Here is an 8,422-nt window from a genome sequence, read left to right as displayed (position 1 = left end):
CCTGGCGGCCATTTTACGAATGACTTTGAAATGCAACTGATTTATTTTGGCCGCTGACGTTTTTACGCGGCGGTGAGCGCGACGGTAATAACCATTCCAATTGATCAACTACTGTAAACAGTTAGCTCCATTGTTTCTGTAAAATGCCTGTTCAAATATGAATCTATAAGCAAGTTAATATAATTATGCTAAGCGCTAGCTTACTAAAAGAGCTAAGATAGCAGAATATTAACTGTTGCCTATCAACTATTGCTAATTATCCCTGAGCTGCTCCTGTTATGTGCTAAATGTTACAAATGGTTAACGACCAATTGCAATTACAATGTATGTAACAGTCAAGAAAAGGGGCTTTTGTTCAGGTTCTATCTATTCTATTATAAAGTCATTAAATATATGTTTATACTCCTTATAATATGTATGATTGTGTGTTTTTCTTCTCACAGTGAACTGTGTGTAAATCATCAACCGCCTGTATATCAGCTGATTTCTACACCACCTTTACATCCTGAACAGAAGGTGAGTACTCAGAAGTATTTACCTCTCTTTTCAAGAACACCACTGAGCACATCTTAATCAGGGGACAGGGACACATTTCTCTTCATGGTCATGATGTGTGTTAACAAATGGTGGAAATGGGGCCAAATTTTGCAGCAATCCTTAATAGCAAAACAAAATATTTGGTTTTAATACACAGCATTACTAAAAGCTTGCATTTTATGAAATTTTGTGTGCGTGCCTGCCTGCATGTGTCAAACATCATGAAGTGATATTAACTTGCTTATAAATCCATATGTGGATGTATATTACAGTGATGCCATGGAGCTGCATAGTAACACCATAAAGTCTTTTTACTAGACACTTATATTAACATGTCTTTATTTCTCCCCTGTTGTAGATTGTCGTGGAGAGGACGGACCCTTGATGCTCTGCCTTCATGCACCACCAATACATACATGTATTTTATTAATTTGTAAATGAAGTCTTTAATGTAATTTATAGTTGAATATTTATTTTTTTATAGCAACAGTTAAAGTGCATGTAAAGCATTGCTGCAAACGACACTGAATAGAATCAGATGTTACTCCACTCTGTGTGAGTGTACAGGCTTATATACAGTATGTGATTTTAGCATCATTAATGTTTTTCTGCTAACTAAAGCAGGCTGCCTTGGAGATATTAGTGACATCTCTGTTTCAGTTCGAACAACATATTCCATAATAACATAATATTTATGAATACATTATGTTCAGCAGTTAACAGAGGTTCTTAAACATTTTACAGCAAATAACTCTTTCAACTATAAAACAAACACCTCTGCATCCATTTACTTATTTTTGTGCAATGCCAAAAATTAATTATCTTATTCAAAAAGTAAAACTTTTTGTTTTCATTTAAATGATTACTGTTTACACCTCCATGAAAATCAAAAATGTAGTATGTCAAAATATTAGAATATTTTACTTCGATCATTGGGAAGACTGCTAACCTAACAAGTTGCCCAGAAAATGATCATCTACACCTTCCAGAAAGAGTGTAAGCCCCCTAAGGTCAAACTTTACCACCAACTATTTTGCTGACCATTTAGTTGCTTGATTGTCCAGCCATCTCACCTGACCTTAGGTTTCATGGGAAAGATGAGCTGAAATCTGAAATAATTTTACAAGCTAAATGCTTCAAGTGTGATCTGCAAACATAACCAGGGTGTCATGTTTAACAGCTTAATGCAATGGGTTACATAAAAACACCAACTATTTAAAAACATGTAGGCTCATGAATAGTAGCAATGTATATCTACTGTATGTACTGTGAATGTAATGTTCAAGAATAAGAGTATCATAAATTGTCCAATAATTAAAATACACATGTAAACAAGGAGTGTGTAATTTAAAATGCCGTTTATCTCGTTTAAAAAAAAAAAAAATTGAATATTGTGCAAAAGTGTTTAAGTTTTAAAATAATAGGGGGGGGCACATTCACGAGGGAAACGTCATACACATAGAAAGAAAAAAAAATCATAGACACAAGGAAAAAATTATACATTCACAAGGAAAAAAATTATATAATTATAGGTGAAAAATAATACATTCACAAGGGAAAAGTAATACATTTACAAGGAAAAAAATATATACCTGTTTTTTCCCCTTGTAAATGTGTGCTTTTTCACTTATAAATGTGTTTTTCCCCTTGAAAATGTGCGTACACAGTGTTTTTCCTGTGTACGTACATTAGTTTTTTTTAAATATATTATTTTTCTCTTGTAAATGTGTGCTTTTTCCCGTGTACTTGTATTACTTTTCCCTTGAAAATGTGTACTTTTTCCCATGTAAGTATATTATTTTTTCCCTTGTGAATGTAGTATTTTTCCCTTGTGAGTGTATGATTTTTTCTCTTGTGAATGTATCATTTTCCCCGTGTGATCTATGATTTTGTCTTTCTTTCTACGTGTATGATGTTTCCCTTGTGAGTGTGTTTTCTGTGTAAGTGTTTTTTTTAAACACTTGCATGATATTAAAATTTTTTAGAATAAACTGTATTTCAAATGTCACACTCATTGTTTATTTTGTGTATTGTTTATCATGTGTATTTTAATTATTTGGCAATTTATGATAGCTACTCTTATTATTGAACATTCCATTCACAGTACATAGATATAAGTTGCTACTATAGTAATTAGTTGGTGGTAAAGTTTGACCTTAGGGGGCTTACACTCCTTGAAAGTGTAGATGATCATCTTCTGGACAACTTGTTAGGTCAGCAGTCTTCCCCATGATCGAAGTGAAATATTCTAATATTTTGACATACTAGATTTTTGATTTTTATGAAGGTGTAAGCAGTAATCATTTAAATAAAAACAAAAAGTTTTACTTTTTAAATAAACATTAATTTTAGGAAATGCACTATAAGTAAACGTATGCAGAGGTGTTTGTTTTACAGTTCTAAAATGTTTAAGAACCTCTGTTTCAACTGCTGAACATATGGGATTAATGTATTCATAAATATTATGGAATATGTTGTTCCATACAGAGATGTCACTAATATCTCCAAAGCAGCATGCTTTAGTTAGCAGAAAAACATTATTGATGCTAAAATCACATACTGTATATAAGCCTGTACCCTCACACAGAGTGGAGTAACATCTGATTCTATTCAGTGTCATTTGCAGCAATGCTTTACATTGCTAAATAAAAAGCAAACAAGAAAAAAATACTCAACTATAAATTACATTAAAGACTTTATTTACAAATTGATAAAATACATGTATGTATTGGTGGTGCAAGAAGGTTACATCTGTAACATTTAGCACATAACAGGAGCAGCTCAGGGATTATTAGCAATAGTTGATAGGCAACAGTTGACATTCTGCTATCTTAGCTTTTTTAGTACGCTAGCATAATTATATTAACTTGCTTATAGATTCATATTTGGACAGGCATTTTACAGAAACAATGGAGCTAACTGTTTACATCACGTATATGTGTCCAAATACACTATTAAACTAATATATAATAATGAACAAGCTAGTTTCCCCATGCTAAGGGCTAGCGTTTAGCATGGTGATATTAGCTTGCTTATAAATCCATATGTGGATGTATATTACAGAGATGTCATGGAGCTGATGGTTTACATCAGTGTTTAATGGTCTAAATGAGATGATATTCCTTTTAATCACTGCCATTTACACTCGGCTCGGCATTTCCCCACAAAAACTCCAATAGTATTAACACTGCTACAAAGTTATTATCAGTGCCTAAAACAGTAACAATTGATTAATTTTATATATTAAACATTACCTGGTAAGTGTGTGCAGTTAAAAATTTTGTAAAAATTATAACGTTATCACGCTATAATTCACTGTATACTTCATAATGTTGAGTCCTGGAGCTGATATCCGGAAAGGTTCCGTGTTCAGTTGCGTTTTGACCTCACTCCCACAGTCCTTTGCGCATTAGCTTTAGCTTTTAGCTTGCAAAATATGGGAGAAAGAGAGTTCTCACATGGGGAAAAAAGTAGTTGTGCATAAACGGGAAAAAGCACACATTTACAAGGGAAAAAAACACATTTACAAGGGAAAAAAACACATTTACAAGGGAAAAAAACACATTTACAAGGGAAAAAAACACATTTACAAGGGAAAAAAACACATTTACAAGGGAAAAAAACACATTTACAAGGGGGAAAAAAACACATATACAAGGAAAAAAACACATACAAGGGAAAAAGCACACATTTACAAGGGAAAAAACACATTTACAAGAGGAAAAAACACATTTACTAAGGGAAAAAGCACACATTTTTAAGGGAAAAAAAGCACATTTAGAAGAGAAAAAGCAAACATTTACAAGGGAAAAAACATACACAAATACAGGAAAGATAATTTGCCCTTCTAAGCCACCGTAGATTGGAGAGAAGAGAGCTGTTCATTTACTATAAAAAAATACAAATACAACAAATCTAAAAAATATATAAAAACATAATATGATCTGTTCTATATCCCATCTGCTTTAACCTAGTTTTTTTTAATTATTATTCATAAAACAACCTTTCAGTTTTGTAAATATTCTAGTTATAGTGTATTAAAGGGATCATACAGAAACAATTTTCATTAAATGTTAATATGATCTTTAGGGTCCTAATGAAAAGTTTGTAAAATATTTAATTAAAAATTCTCAATGGTTGTGTAAAAAAACACTACTTTTAACTGGTAAAAACTAGCTCTGTTCTCAGCAACCTATTTCAGTGCATGTTCCTTTGAATGCTTATGATCTCTGCTGAGCCCGCCCCCCTAGTTCTGTGGGGCGTGTCTTCACAACACACGTGGGGTATAGCCACGGGAGTGTAGTCCAGTGCGGGCAATGCTTTGGACTGCATTACCCACAAAGCATTGCCCACAACGCAGTGCTTTGTGGGTAATGCAGTCCAAACTGAAAAACGCTGGAATATAGAGCCTGAGCCTGTTTTCTTCAGTTGTTTTTGGTTTGATTTAAGTACGGAACCTACGCGGAAGTTTGTAATATCGCCTGACAACGCAGAAATTAAAAGAATGGACATGCATCGACTCGATTTGTCTTTCTCATCACTGCATGGGCATGAATTAACGGGCTGTTACGCTGTCGCGAGCAACAACAACATAAAGCGGAGAAGCTTACTGAGAGAGATACGGACGCAATGTGTTTACTGATGTGTTTACATGACTTCTTAATCTTCAACAGACACCGTTATAAACCATCTAATGTTACAAAGGTAAGCATAATATAGTTTTCCGACTACGTACACAGTTTGCAACTAGACAATCACCTTAATGCATTGTTTATTATAAACAGGCGATTATAGAGACGGATGTACACAGAGAAGAAGCCATAACCATGTTCTATTAGAGTGTAAGTTAACTTACACTCCACATTCATCGTGATTATTAGAAAAGGCGATCTGCAAATATTTATAAAAAAAGAAATTACTCACTGAGCCTGGTAAAGATGAAGCAGGAACACGAAGCGTTAGTACAGATCCATTTTTTAGGAGCAGCTTCCTAGTAAAACCTGCTTTATATTGACCCGCGTTTATAAAGCAGTCTGGTGAAAAATGATTAGCGCAAACATGAACGCATTTAGGTAGATCGGCAGGGACGTTAGCTTTAAAAACTAAATTCAGCCACTGCGTCCTCAGCGGCTCAGATGTTGGTAGCAAATGATGACTGCTGTGTTCGCTATTACACCCAACAACTGTACAACACACTCGCTTAGGCGGCATTTTGCTCCAGCGGCGAAAAAACAATGGCCGACAGCTTCTTCTTACTCGGGGCGGGTCTTTGCTAAAACACCAGTGTCAATCAACTAGTGTAGGAGCGGCCTCTTGTGGTGTGGCGTCACAGTGACAGGCATTTGCGATTGGCCTGATTTCAGAAGGGGCATCTTATTGTAATAAATGAAAAGAAAACCACTGGGCGGCTCTTTATCATCGTAGAGTGGTTGTGTACGCACTCTCCTAACACACAGTTCAGTCCAAACAGCCTAAAAAAGTGCATGTAGGCCTGTATGACCCCTTTAAGTCTTACTTTGGGTAAAACGTTTTTTTGAGAATTAGACCATCCAGCTAGGATAAATGTTATGTCGTTGATTAATAAAATCTGGATTAAGGATATTTTATTTTGTTTTATTTATTTAAATTTTATTTTTAAGTTTTCCCACCTGAGGGATTGCCACCTTATTGTGGTCAGGGGGTTTGCGTGCCTCAGTGACCTTAAGATCTATACCAGCAGGAGCTTAGTCTAAGTGGGAAACCCAAGTTGGACAGGTCTGAAGGTAGAGGCCTGACGAAGTGCATTCCACTTCTCCAGGCTTCTGATGTAGCTAACAACGCAATTCAAGCACAAACACATACTTATATAATATATTCACATACAAATACATACTTTATACACATAAAACATAATATATTCAGGAAATTTGTGAATTACACTCAAAGTAATTATGAAGTCTAATTTGATTGGTACCATTAAACATTTTATTTTTATTTATTCTATGTTTTGCTGGCGAAATACATTTTAGGCAGAGACGTCTTGTTAAATAGTTTTAAACCCCTCAATTTTGCCAATCCTGCCATCCGGTTTGATAACTTCACACCTACATCAAAGGTGAGAAGAGGGATGACAGTAACTGAGCGCGCTGTCGCATTGTATATACTGTATATATATACTGTATATATATATATATATATATATATATATATATATATATATATATACATACATGTCTTCTGATGATGGCAACACATTTTTACGATTTAAATAAGATATGTTGGCATATTCACGAATCAGGACATTTGCATAGTTAGCACTATCAGATAGCCTACTGTCAGGAAATTAAATTAATTTCAATACCATTTAAACCGAGGCATTGCCATGTCTTTCATTATTTTGTCTCTGTTAAGATATCACCAAAACTATATAAGAAACTTGTATACTTTCCACGTGCCCTCGGCATGTTCATCAGGGACACCCTGATCATTTTGATTTTCCCCCCAAAAATTTTTTTTATTCTGCAAAGCTGTTTTGAAATAGTAACCATTGCAAAAAGCACTATATAAATGAGTTGAGTGAGTTCTGATTAAACAGGAAGCATTCCATAAGCAGCGATATCACCAATAAACCCGATGGACGCGCACCCACGTCCAAATAATATGGCATAATTCCCTGAGAATATCTTGCTCTTTCCTTCCCTGTGCGTGTGTGTGCCTGGGTGTGCCTTTGTGTGCATTTGTGTGCCTGCGTGCATGTCCTTGGATTGTGAGTAGCCCGGTTTTTTTGAGCATTCCCCAAGATGGGCAAAATGTTTTAAATAAATTTTGACTTAATAAACAAGCGAATCTTGATATATAAGTACCAAGTATCATGTGGCATGCATGTGCTTCTCGTAATCACAACTGAGCCAATGGTTCTTTTCTCTTTCATCCTGTGGAATTGTGGGTAATCGTCTCCCATGCTCGGTCTCAGTGTGCATGCGTCACTCGTATAGTTAAGATCCGTGTGTGGCGTGTACTGTTTACTCTAAAACTGTTACCATATGTCTGCGCATAAAGAATCTTTTATTTTGTATTATTTTGTGGGAGCGCTTGTGTGTGGGTGAGTCTCTTTTCTGTGAACTAATGTGTCTATGCGTGTGAAAGTTGCCCTACACAGCAGCCCCCTTGCTGCCCTTGTCTGCAAGCTAGTGTGTGTGTGTGTGTGTGTGTGTGTGAAAGTCATCCTACACACCAGCCCCACACACCCCTTCCTCTCTGGTCTCAATCACTACAGCCACGATTCTTTTCAAAGGTAAAGTGCAGGTTAATTTACTCTTTATTTTGTATTAATTATTTTATATAAATATTTTGGGGTTGTGGAACGAATCGTCTGAGTTTCCATTATTTGCGTTGATATATGAGTGGTTTAATATACAAGCACACTTCCAGAATAAATGATGCTTATTATTCAAGCATAATTGATTATTATTATGCTAATTATTCCACTGCATCATGAAAATTACTGATAGAAAACAAATAATGTAAAGTTTTAATATAAGTTTTATTATCATTCAGAATTTTTATTCTATTTGCATGCTCTTGCAACCCCCTGCAAGATGGTGGGTGGAAGGCTGCCCATGTCACCCATATCTTAATCTGCCACTGAGGACTGATGTGCAAAATATAGGACATGCTGAAAGCCCTGTTGCTCCATTCGGATTACAGCTGACACTCGGATTACGAACTATATCTAGATTACATCCTAATTAGAGCTCTCCTAGTTCTGGTGATATGTTTAAGTTTGGGGCAAGAACGCTTTTGGGTTTTTGGTAGCATCCAATCTGGTTACATATGTTCTGATTCTGATAATGGTTGTCTCTAGGGCTATCAGTTCTGGTGACGCTAATTACAACCAATCATATGA

This window comes from Clarias gariepinus, chromosome 19 (assembly GCF_024256425.1).
Source record: "Clarias gariepinus isolate MV-2021 ecotype Netherlands chromosome 19, CGAR_prim_01v2, whole genome shotgun sequence".
Taxonomy (NCBI): domain Eukaryota; kingdom Metazoa; phylum Chordata; class Actinopteri; order Siluriformes; family Clariidae; genus Clarias; species Clarias gariepinus.
Note: the sequence above shows the minus strand (reverse complement) of the source record.